This window comes from Lepisosteus platostomus, chromosome 5, assembly GCF_059453375.1.
Source record: "Lepisosteus platostomus isolate fLepPlt1 chromosome 5, fLepPlt1.hap1, whole genome shotgun sequence".
In the NCBI taxonomy this organism is placed as follows: Eukaryota; Metazoa; Chordata; class Actinopteri; order Semionotiformes; family Lepisosteidae; genus Lepisosteus; species Lepisosteus platostomus.
This window is the reverse complement of record NC_142615.1, coordinates 6002857-6015270: the sequence shown is the minus strand read 5'-3', so window position 1 is coordinate 6015270 and position 12414 is coordinate 6002857. Positions and strand designations below refer to the sequence as shown.

General features: G+C 51.2%; 1 non-coding gene and 1 pseudogene across 1 annotated transcript; one reads left to right on the top strand and one right to left on the bottom strand.

Annotated features, from left to right (window-relative positions):
- The first annotated feature begins 501 nt into the window (after nucleotides 1-501).
- On the top strand, nucleotides 502-620 carry LOC148662706 (5S ribosomal RNA; annotated as a pseudogene).
- A 7813-nt stretch (nucleotides 621-8433) lies between these two features.
- Nucleotides 8434-8505, bottom strand: trnap-agg (transfer RNA proline (anticodon AGG)). The gene has a single exon. It is a non-coding gene; the product is annotated as a tRNA-Pro (tRNA).
- Between the last annotated feature and the right edge of the window lie 3909 nt (nucleotides 8506-12414).

The following is a 12414-nucleotide window of genomic DNA, read 5'->3' as shown; positions in this document are numbered from 1 at the left end:
GTTTTGGTACATTGTCTTCTAAAGTAACCTAAACAGTGTACTTTGTTGATGCACTGTTTTCTAAAATTCTGCACGTACTGTAGCACAGCATTTACATCCTTGAAATATATTATATTAAAGCACCAATATATTTTTTGCAAAGCTCTCTACATTTTAAGAAACAATTTACTTATTAGATTTCCACTTCAAGACTTGTTCGGCTGGCGTTCGGGGAGTCGCGTTTTTCAGAATTGTATTGAGATTGTTTTCCACCGAGCTCAGATGTCAAAGCACAGCAGCAGCTCTCCACAGCGATCCTCTATAGTGCCCTTTCTCCCGCAGCTCCGTCCTCATTGGAAGGAAGCAAGAGTGAAAGGCTGAAGTGAAATAGAGCGGGGACGAAGGCAGTGAAGAGAGAGAATGTGGGAAGAAGAGAAAAACGCAAGGGAAAAAAAGCAGCGTCATAAAAGAGGTGACGGAGCTGTCCTCTCAATAAGAAGGGTGCAAGCGAGCCTTGCTCTCGCTTACGGCCACACCCCCTTGAGCACACCTGATCTTGTCTGATTTCGGAAGCTAAACAGGGATGGGCCTGGTTAGTACTTGGATGAGAGACGTCCTTGGAATACCAGGTGCTGTAAGCTTTTAAGCGTAGGAGGCGCCCTATCCCCGCTCGCTCGCTCATTCCCTTGTTCACACGTGCAGTGCGGCTTGTCCGTCTGTTTATTTGTCAGCTTTGGCGAGACACGGGTGCTTGTGTATTAGCGTGAGCATTTTTTATTCTATTCTCAGTGAAGAGAGAGAACGTGGAAGAAGAGAAAAACGCAAGGGAAAAAAAGCAGCGTCGTAAAAGAGGTGACGGAGTTGTCCTCTCTATAAGAAGGAGAAGAAGAAGAGGAACAGAGGATTTGTTTGTCTTAAGTAAGACTTTGATTTTTGTGGTTTTTTGGTGTTTTTGGTTGATTTTTGAAGCCCTCCCCTTCAGCCTAGCTCTGTTTGGGGAGGGGAGAGACTTTTGGGGTTTTTTTGTTGCTTTTTTGTTGCTTTCTGAGTCCTGTTTGTGTTTTAATGGAAGGAAAAAACATGGAGGCAGAGGATGTTATTGTAGTCGAGGAGGAGAGTGGTGTAGGAAAGAGAAGGATTAGGAATTCGGACCGACTCCCCCGGCGGGTTTTTGCAAGGGTGCATACTTTTGTGGTGGATGTGAGCGGTGTGGAGAAACCGTGGCGTGGAGATAATAGCGGGTGCTATTATCGCAGCGGTGCACGGCGTCTGTGGGGAGGGCTCTCTTTTTGCCTGCCGCCCCCAGACGCCAAAAGAGTTTGAACTGACTCTGGACTCAAAGGAACATGCAGACACGGTGACTGTGGGGCTGGATGTGCAGGCCACACCCTGCTACTGCCACTGGCTGGAGCGGAAGGAGGTAGTGGTGTCCTTCCTCCACCTCTCGGCATATATCTCAGATTAGACTATCAAGGAGAAGCTGAGTAGCTGGGGGGTGAGAGTGATTTCGGACATCAGGATGCGCCACTACCCCGGGACCACCATTGCTGATGGCACGAGGTTTGTTCGGATTCGCTTTCCCGAGCATGTAGCCTCGTTGCCATACAGCACCCGCTTCGCCACGGCAGAGGGGGGGCAGTACTTCAGGGTCCTCCACGACCAGCAACAAAGGGTGTGTCATGTCTGCCTGGACTCGGGGCACATCGCCAAGGATTGCCCTGAGTTCCTCTTCTATGAGTGCAGACAGCCCGGCCACTGCGCCAGGAACTGCACCGCTGCCAAGTGCCCGGACTGCCTCCATGCGCTCATGAGCTGCAACTGCGAGCCGGAGCCGGAAGATCCAGCCGGAGCAGGAGCAGCTGCCCGCAACGCTGAAGGGGTTGAAGATGGACTACGGGTGGCCGCTGCAGCTGAGCATGGAGAGTTGCCAGCAGCGGCGCCCCAGGACCCCAGTGAGCCAGCAACGCCCCAGCCGGTGATGGGGGAGAGGCAGAGGGAGGCCCCTCCAATCTTGGGTACAGTGCAGCAGAAAGGAGCCGGGGACCAGCCAGCATCTCCACCAGCAGGGGCGCCCCGTTGCCCTAACAATCCTGCTGCATCCCACTCTGTGCCGCAAGAGAAGCAGAGGGAGGTTGCTCCACAACATGCGGCGGTGCAGCGTGGTGCAGCTGAGATCCTACGGGCACCACCACCACCAGAGGCAGCCCCTCAGCGTACCAGTGGGCTTATGACACCCCAGCCTGTGCAGGGAGAGATGCAGAGGGAGGAGGCGACGGCACCAGCACCACCACCACCATCACCGTCAGCGGTTCCCCAGCTTACCGGTGAGCCAGCAGGGCCTTCTTCTGGGCCAGGGGATGAGAAGCCTGCTGGGGTCAGCAAAGGCACTGCTGCGAGGCGTGTGACCAAGCAGCAGCGGCAACGGCGACAAGACCCTGGCAAGGTGGACATAGGCCCAAACGAAGAGATGCCCGAGGACCCAGAGGAGCCTGAGGGGAAGTGCCCAGTTGCCCTGCAGTGGCCACAAGACACCCTGCCAGGTGAGGGAGCCTCTTCAATACTCTGGCAGGCACCGTTGGCAGAGACTGAGGAAGGGGAGTTGGATATGGTCGTGGGAGGAGAGGTAGGGGAAGTGGTGGAAGAAGGAATGGAGGATGGGTGTCTTGAGATGGATGGGGCAGGGACAGAGGAGGGGGAATTACTGAGCATGGAGATGGAGGGGGAAGGGGAGGTGGTGGAGATGGATGGGGTGGAGAGGGAGGACAGGGAGGAGGGGGAGGGGAGTGGGCAAGCCGGGGTACAACCGCCTGGGCCCTCGAAGGCCGGGATCCAGTGGCACCACGTCAGGCCTCAGCCCAACCTCAAGCCCAGTTCAAGAGTTGTCCGCAGACCCATCCCTGATGTCTCTGCGGTGGCGGAGACAGGAGGTGGGGAGGAAGCAGCAAGTGTTGGCAATGAGAATGTGGCAGAAAGGGCGGGGAAACTGTTGTGAGGACCGGAGAATTAACTTCACTCTTATGGCCATATACGTGATGGCATCTTTCGCCTCTTTAAATGCCAACGGGCTGAGGGACAGAGCGAAGCTGGGGGCAGTGTTAGCTCTGCTGGGGCGGATGGATGTTGTCTGCCTCCAGGAGACCTTCTGGGACGAGGAGTGTGTCCGAAAGGTGCGAGCACAGTGGGACTGGGAGCTGTTTTACAGCAACGCCTCCGGCCTGTGCAGGAGGGGGGGTGGCCGTGCTGGTGAGGAGGGGAGTGTACGAGAGCGTAAGGCTCCTGCACCGCGACACGGACGGCCGGCTCCTGCAGGTCTGTCTCGGGTTTCTGGGACAGTCCGTGTTGCTGAGCAACATCTACGCCCCCAATGGGGAAGCTGAGCGGCTCGCCTTCTTCAAGCAGCCAGGGCTGGTCGTCGGAGATTTTAACTGTGCACTGAGTGCGCTCGATGTCGCGGTTGGGATGACCTTTAAGAGCAGCGCTGCTCGCAGCTTCCTGGAGCGCAGTGCGGAGGCTCATGGGTTTGTGGATGCGTGGTGTCAGGCTTATGGTGTGCGAAGGGACTTTTTTCGGCGGCAGGTCGTTGAAGGTGTCTTGAGACAGAGCCGGATCGACCTGTTGCTGGGGCACATGAGTCTCTTCCCGTGCCTGAGCCGGATGCGGTATGTGTTCACGACCCTGAGCGACCATGCTGTGCTTCACTTCTCTGTAGCAGGGGCACAGGAGGACCGGGGCCCCGGCCCCTGGTGCTTTAATAACGCGCTCCTGGGGGAGGCTTCATTGTGTCAGGGCATAGAAGACCTAATCCGGCAGCAGCTGCAGTGTCCCCTGTATAGGTCAGAAAAGCTGGTCAGGTGGGATAATCTCAAGTACGGCATCAAAGAGTTCAGTATCTCGTATGGCCTGTCCCGGGGGCGGGAGAAGGCCAGGCGGGAGAGAGAGCTTCGGGCTCGGATCACCTCAGAGCTCGGGCTCCTGGCAGATCACGGCGGGGGCTGCGAGCTCTTGCTGGAGCTGAGGGGTGAGCTGCAAGCCCTGGAGGAGGAGAAGTGGAGAGGAGCCAGGGTGCGCAGCAGAGCCCAGTATCTGGCCGAGGGCGAGAAGAGCACGAGGTTCTTCTTCGTCCTGGAGGAGGAGAGGCAGCGCAGCTCCTTCATTGAGGAGCTGGTGGGAGAGGACGGTGTGCGGCTCTCTGCCCCCGAGGCCGTTAGGAATGAGGTGTTTTCTTTTTATAGCGTCTTGTTCTGGCCGAAGTGGTGGATGAGCAGCAGACCCGGGCCATGCTGGCTTGGGTGAGTACCCGCCTGTCACAGAGCGATCGTGAGCTCTGTGACAGTGCGCTGAGCTTGGAGGAAGTGCTTGAAGCACTTCGGGGCTCGTCTCCTAACAAGAGCCCAGGGTGGGACGGGCTCTCCTCCGAGCTCTACAGACACTTTCAGCAGTCCCAGGGGCCCCTCCTTCTGGAGGTGTTCCAGGAGATTGCCAGGACCGGCGCTCTGACCCCATCTATGAGAAGGGGGGTGATCTCTCTTGTCTACAAAAAGCAGGGGGATCCCTCCCTTTTGAAAAACTTTCGCCCAATCAGTCTGTTGAACACAGACTATAAGATACTAACTCGTGTTCTCTCCCTCGGGCTCGGGAAGGTTCTGCCCAGGATCCTGTCGCCTTCGCAGACCTACTGCGTCAAGTGGAGAGACATCGCGGACACGGTGTGCTCCATCAGAGATGTTGTGGACCTTATGCGGGAGCAGCCGAGGGGTGGATACGTCCTGAAACTGGACCAGGAGAAGGCCTTCGACAGGGTGGAGCATTCCTTCCTGTTTGAGGTCTTGAAGAGCTTTGGCTTCGGCGAGGCCTTCATCTCCTGGGTGAGGCTCGTGTACAAGGGGATCGTGAGCTGTGTCAAGGTGAATGGTTCCCTCACGAGCTTCTTTCCAGTGACCTTGCCTGGGGGCACCGCCACCTCGTTGATCTACCAATATGCTGACGACACCAGACTGACGTTGGCAGAGGTGGCGGAGATCTCGGCCATTTAGAGGTGGTGCGCTGCCTCGGGCGCCAAGGTAAACTTGGAGAAGTCTGAGGTCATGCCGGTGGGGAGGGCAGACCTTGCCCCGCTCTTCGGTTACCCTTTCAGGGTTGAGACGGGTCACCTGAAGGTCCTTGGCATCTACATTAACGCTGATGAGCAGGCCACTGGGCTTCTCCTGTGGAAGGAGAAGCTCATTAAGATGAGGGCAAATTAAATCGGTGGAGACACAGGTCCCTGACCCTAAAGGGAAGGGTCCTGCTCGTTAACACACTGTGCCTGTCCCTCTTGTGGTACCCACTGTCTGTGATGCCTCTTCCTGAACGGGTAGAGAATGAGATTAGGCAACTGGTGGTGGGATTCGTGTGGGAGGGGAAGCCTCCGCGGGTCACTCATGACACCCTCATTGGGGAAATCTCCAGGGGTGGGCTGAAGCTGTGTGATGTAGGCCTGAAGCTGAAAAGCTTTAGGCTGAAAGTAGTGAAGAAGTTCCTTGACCTGGATAATGTCAGCATTTGGAAGATTGGTATGGGAAGCTACCTCGAGACTTACGGGGGCTTGGGGCAGGAGACTCTCCTGGTGAGGCTGACTCCGGGGTTGATAAAACATCTGCCCTCCTTTTACAGGGAGGTCCTGCTGGCGAGGGGGTAGTTCATGTCCCAGCATGTCTCCTACACGCCGGAGACCCGGGCCCAGATTCTGGAACAGCCTCTGTTCCTCGACCCCCTGCTGGTGTCTCGATGGAACAGGCAGCTCTACGAGGCTGGCATATCCAAGGTCAAGGATCTTCTTTATGAAGTAAAGGACGGATTTCTGCCCACCCAGGCTATTGTCGACGCTGTGCGAGAGGTCGACGACGAGCTGCCTGTCAGTAAGATCCGTCAGGATTACGAGCAGCTCAAACTCGGTCTCCCGGACAGTTGGCTGGAGAAGCTCCATCTACAAGACGGGGAAGCAGGCCCGGCCTGGCCGGAGCTGAGGGTGAAGTGGGGGGACTGTGGGGTGGACCTCCTGGGGTGCACCACCAGCATGTTCTACAGGCTGATGGTGGCGAAACGCTTCAGAGTGCCGGTCTCAGAGGTGTTCTGGGGTAAGATCTTCCCCCAGCTCGAGCCAGGGCGTACTTGACGGATCTGCTGGATGGCCTGTTTCGCTCTGTTCGAGGAGCTGTTCTTGACGGGGTGCCCTAGAAAGAGCTGTTCCTCTTTGGGTACCGCAGGTCTGAGGGGGGGTGTTAACGCCATTTTAGTGAACCTCCTCCTCAGCCTAACGAGGACAGCTGTCTGGGAGAGGAGGAACCTCATGATGTACAATGGCCTGAAGCCAGACCTTGTCAGGCTGTACATTGCCAGGGTGAAGGACTGCTTCTCTCTCAGCCTGGACTACTGCAGGGCTGAAAGGCAGATGGCCGACTTTCGCAGGATCTTCTTAAACAATAACATCTTTGTTGACCTGCGGGAGGAAGGCTTGTACTTCCGGCTCTGAGATGGGGGTGTCTTTGAACAAAAGACACACACGGCTCCACCCTTTTCCACCCCAGAATAGAATTGGACAGTTGAATAGCATTTAATTCACATCGAATAGCATTGGTCCCTGAATAGCATTGGTGAAGCTCAGCAGTGGGCCACTGGGCACAATTTCCCACCGTTTCCATAGTGTAGTGGTTATCACGTTAGCCTCACACGTGCAATGTCCCCAGTTCAAAACAGAGCAGCTTTTTTTGTTGCCACGCACACTGTTTGGGGATTCGCCTATGCGCTGTGATCGAACAGACCCACTCACCTCTTAGTGTGGCGGGATCTGCACAGTGCATGTCGCAGCGCTTTCTGCTTTCACTTCAATGTGCTTCCTGATGTCGAGTCGTGTGCTGTGCAGAGGCTCTGAAAGCGAGAGCAATGAAAAGGTGCACAGCGCTGTGAAAGAAAACACAGAGAAGTGAAAGGCAGTCCTTTCTCTAAGACCGGGGTAAAGTTAGCTTGAAGTTCGAAAACGATTTTGGCATGCCTGTAGTGCTTTCGCGAAATCTCTTAGAGTTACAAAAACACTTGCTTTGTGTATAAAATGCATTGTGAATGCTTTCTCAGCCTTCACTTTGTCATTTTTATGACTTTTTTTTACCACGCTCAAATATTGTTTTGTCCATATCTTCACAATTGAAGCACAGAACGTCTTCAAACCAAATGCATTTAAAAGACCACAACTTCTGGAAATTTCCACATTCTTTACATCAAACTTTCAGTGAGCTAATTTCGTTTTTCATTGATGCATAATTACGCACTAACTGGAACCCGGGGGACCGCTGTGTGCACATGTTCACAATGCCATACTATCCAGAAATACTGTTCAATACGGCTTCATGCGAAAAACCCGTATATGACCTTAGGAAGCAGAACAGTGCAGTCTCCAATTACCCAGACTGTAAGATGACAAGATGAGTTGATGGAAAGAGCACAAAAGTTCAGCTCGTACAATAGGCAACGAAGGTCCCAGCGTCGTCATCGCACTTGAAAGGACTGCCTTGCAGACCAAGGGCAGTGAGCGGTGCCCGGTAAGAGGGGCAGAGGCGGTAAGACATGATGCCGAGAAGCATGAAGCGAGGAGGATAAACTCAAATGGTAGAGCGCTCGCTTAGCATGCCAGAGGTAGCGAGATTGATGCCCGCATCCTCCAGGTCTGAGTTTAGAGCTCCAGGAGCCTGGTGCTCTCATTTAGCCTCTGTGACTTCTGACAGGTGCTCCTCCGTTGCGGAGAGAATGTCCTTCAATTGTCAAGCGTTGAAGGGCCACACCTCCTTCCCAACCTCAGTCTGCACTATGTGTGTCTCCGGCATTTTCTCGTCCAATTTGTCAGCTTAGCAAGTGAAAAGTATATCCGAGTGAAAACAGTGCTGATAATACTCTCACGAATTGTTAGAAGACGTGCTTTTGATCATCGATTGCTTAACAATCACATTCGTTCGACTTGAGCAATCAAGCTCGTAGTTTTCCTTCAAATCTTGAAAGCTCTCAGTGAGAACATCATAGGCTGCAGGACACCCCGTAACTTGATTACTTCAACAGAAAGAAGAGCAGACAGCTCCACAAATATGCGAGGCGCAGAGAGCGCAAGGCGAGCCGCACACGTTTCGGTGGCTGAGAGAGGGCAGTTTTTCCTTCTGCATTTCCCAAGTAAGGACGCATGACAACAAGCGATCGCGGTGCTCATCTACGACATAGTGGTGATGAGTTTTCAGTACGTGTTCTTTTGAACGAGCAATGAGGTTGCCGCCTCGGACAGCTGACTGCACGCTCTCATTGTGCCACGTGATGAGAATTCACCAGGCTCGTTCAGTCATTAGTCACATTCCATCGTTTGCCATAAGCAGACGCTGGGAAGTGATGTGGATATCAGTTCCCATTCTTGTGGAAGAGGAGGAAAAGAGCACACAAGGGCTCGTCCGGGAGTTGAACCCGGGACCTCTCGCACCCTAAGCGAGAATCATACCACTAGACCAACGAGCCACAGCAGCACTTTCCATTTCAATCTGTCAGCGAGCTTGAGGATGGGGGAGAGGCGTCATTCGCTCGTCCAGTCAGACCTTCATCAATAAGTCAAGAAAGCCGCAATTACACGACTGCCTTGTAGACGAAGGGCAGTGAACTGTGCCCGGTAAGAGGGGAACAAGCGGCACTAGGTGACGCCGAGGCATAAGTCCCAGCGAGGGGGGTTGGTTTGTATGGTACAGCGCTTGCTTTGCATGTGGGAGGTAGCAGGATCAATTCTCGCATCCTCCAGGTGTGTGCTTAGAGCTTGATGTGCCAAAAGGTGTTTGATCCTCACATGGGGCAGGGCTGCTTCCTCTCTTGCTCTTTTCAAACACTTGCAGCAACTGTTTGCTCATAACCACGTCTGGAATGCGTGACCTTTACACGGGCGAGAAGCAACGCCGCATCCCTTTTCTAAAGAACATTCACATTCAGAAATAAGTCAAGAAATTTGCCATTACTTTCGCTCGCACTGCTGTCAGCCTGCCCATGTTGCCAAAGAAAGATTCACTTGGCGTCAACATGACAGAACAGCGATCACTTGAAAACAATGTTCCACACTCCGTAAGCAAGAACTTCAGTGTTTGCAGTCACCCGATATGCCGATAGTCAAAGGAGCGCAAAACACGAAGCGTCAAAAGACAAGATGAGTTGATGGAAAGAGCGTTGAATTGATGAGCACAAAAGTTCAGCTCGTACAATAGGCAACGAAGGTCTAGGCGTTGTCATCGCATTTGAAAGGACTGCCTTGCAGACTAAGGGCAGTGGGAGATTGCTGTTTTGAGACGGAGGCATTGGGATGGTGGGCCGAGATCTATTCTTCTTAAGGAATTCTTCAGCGTGAAAGATCGGTCCACAGGTCATCCAACGAACTCAGGGAATCATGTGCTACTGAAGGGAGTGAAGTGCTGAAACACATGACATTCCCCCTTGATCTCACATGCACAATTCTGCTGCAATATACACAGCTACCGTCCACACCAGGCAGTGGGGCTTCAGCAGAATCTGCTACGCCACCTGTAATTACATATCCAGCTGCACACATATACATGGCCCTTCTGTCCTTTTCAGGATCTCAAAAAAAAGCATAGCGTGGTTTTCCTGCCACATGATTGACCTCATCTCCCTCAGAATGTGCCCCGCCACATTCATTGCTGAAGCAGGACGGAGGCTAACGGACATGTCAGAACAGTGAGGTTCAACGATCTCTCCAAAATATTGTGGTTGTAGTGGAAGAGATATGTTTTAAATTGTACCTTGGTATTTCAAACTCTCTCTAGAATGTTATCCATTTCTATTTTATTTTGACAGGAACTGTTAAAAGGCTAATGACACTAGATGAAAAGAGAAGAAAGAAAACACAACGTTTCAGCTGTGGAGCCTTCTTCAGGTGTGAGGGCTCCACGGCTGAAATGTTGTGTTTTCTTTCTTTTCTTTTAAGCATGGAAAAGACCTATTACTTGTTCTTTTGCAGCCTACACATGGTGATGCAGCTCCCCACCTGAACTGCTAATGATACTAGATGCCTGGTAGTTTGTGGTACTTGGTTATTGTCTTATGTTTGCTCAAACTGCATATGTGTTGTAGCAGCGAGGCTTATTAATAAGAAAGAATTAAGTGTTCTGAGCCTTCCCAAATGAGGCCCCATCTCTGTTCATCTCTGTGGTGCAGCCACAGAGAAACTACTCATGCAGGCTGATTTAAGGTTTTCTTTGATAAGGGACAGCTCCCAAAGGGGGATGCACTTAGCTAAGCCTGGCTATCATGATCAATGGTCATCCATTGGCGCCTATCTGTCTAGGGAGTGCCAGATGGACATCTGGACTGCATTCCTAGGTGTCAGGAGTAAATGACTCATATCTCACCTTGATCAACCAATCAGGGACTGGTAGGGCCAAGTAACCCACGTGGGACTCTGATGCCCATGGAACTTTCACCAATCAACGAGCTGAAGTTCCTCCAGGTAAAAACAAGAAACACAGAGAGCCTGTAGTAAGATTCAGGAGAATTCTGTGGACTTTTCTAAAGGGAATTCAAAGGAGAATTCCAGGGCAGGACGGCCCAGGAGCAGAAGGCTCCCAAGGGCAGGACATTCTCGCAGAGCGCCTCCTGACCATCCTGAGACTTAGCCCAGACAACCACGGAACGGCCAGTGTGTCCGAGTGCCAGAACTTTCCTTTGTTCTAAGAGTCTAGAGCGGAGGTTGCCAGAGAGTAACCAGAGGATCCACCCGAGGTTAGCACCAGTAGCAGGCCTCGTGAATAGGTTGGAACTGTGGACAGCTGAATCACTATTCAGAACTAGCGCTTCATCAGGAACGAACTGGTCTTCTTCCTGACTTGCTGGGACCCACAGTCATCTTTTCTCCTGTGCGCAAACTTTGCTAGTTAAAGCCAACACTAACTAGCCGGTCAGTGAGCATCAACAGCGCACTGTCGCAAGCCGCACAGCACAGCCTGGCACCGAGCCAGAGAGCGCGGATTGGACAGCAACAACCTGCAACTGTTTCTTTGAGTCCACAGGATATCTGAATCCCCAGAGATTGGATGAGTATTCAACTTCACTGCATTACTGCTCGAGAATTCAATTGTTATCCCAACCAGTTGATATCAATTTAATTCCTAAGAGTTATGTACTTGTTTTGAGTATCTAATGTAGAAGTTATAACCAAGTTCATTTACGAAACGGTCTAAATGAATGATATATTGAACGTATGTCCTTTTGATATGTGTAGCACTTTGTAACTGATTGAATATATACCTTTTGTATTCTGATAACCCTCTCGATAAGATCTGTTAGGTTTATATGCATATTCTATGTATTAATAAATGTATCCTCGTGTATTAGTACCTGTGTGTGTGCGTTGTTTGAGTTATGTAGCATGGTTGGATTCTAAAGCCATCAAAAGAATCAATTTTGTGATTTACTGCTACAATTAATAATTGTCCCAGTAAATGCCCAAACCCTACAGAACTGGTGCCTTCAGAAAGCACACTACAGTGTGATTGCATATTTTTGTGTATTTTCATATGTCAATATTTAATTCACTCACATTCCTGTATGCTTGGAAGGAAGGCAGATTGGATTTGGCACAGGATGCCTGCTCATATATGTTGATCTTTGTTGGGCTGGAAAAACAATGATAAAAAGTGAATGAAAAAAGCTCTCCCCAACATTTCCCTTCTCTTGGCCATGGTTACACTGCCCTTTTTTTCCTTCTTTTGTCCTTCTACAAAGATTCCAGGGCTCTTTATCCACCATAATATCAGAAGCCAAAAATAACCATCTAATGTGTAAACAGCATTTGTAATGTTGGTAGCTGGAAGAGGTTAAGTATGTTTGCAAGACCTAGTTGATTACACCACAGACTTACCTTGTTTTTTTTTTCTCTTTTAAAGGCTGTGCTGGACTGTACCACTATCATAGAAGATTTTTTTCAAGACACATCGCAGTTCCATAGTAGAATTTATCAATAGTAGAATTCCATAGGACATTATTTATCAACATCTAACATTACCCAGTGTGAGACTCTGCCAGTAAACCTCAGAGCATTGAGTTCTCCACTGGTGAAGATGGCTTTCTGAAGTCATGAAATCCACTGCTGGGATGCCTGAGAGACAGTGACTGAATCCTGTCTGGAATTAGGCTCTCTGTTAGTGTTGATCTGTGGGAATTATGTGGTAAAAAGGGAAAACTCCTTTACTTTAGTCACTTTGAAAGTTCAAATGTACAGATCTTCAGAAACCCCAGTCTGAAGGATGAAGCAGGTTCTGCTCAAGGAGTTGCCTACGTTTTGCTCCATTCAATCCAAGCAGATAGTCCAACATTTGCCTTCTCTTAGCCATGATTACACTGCCCTTTCTTTCATCTTTGTACTTCTACAAA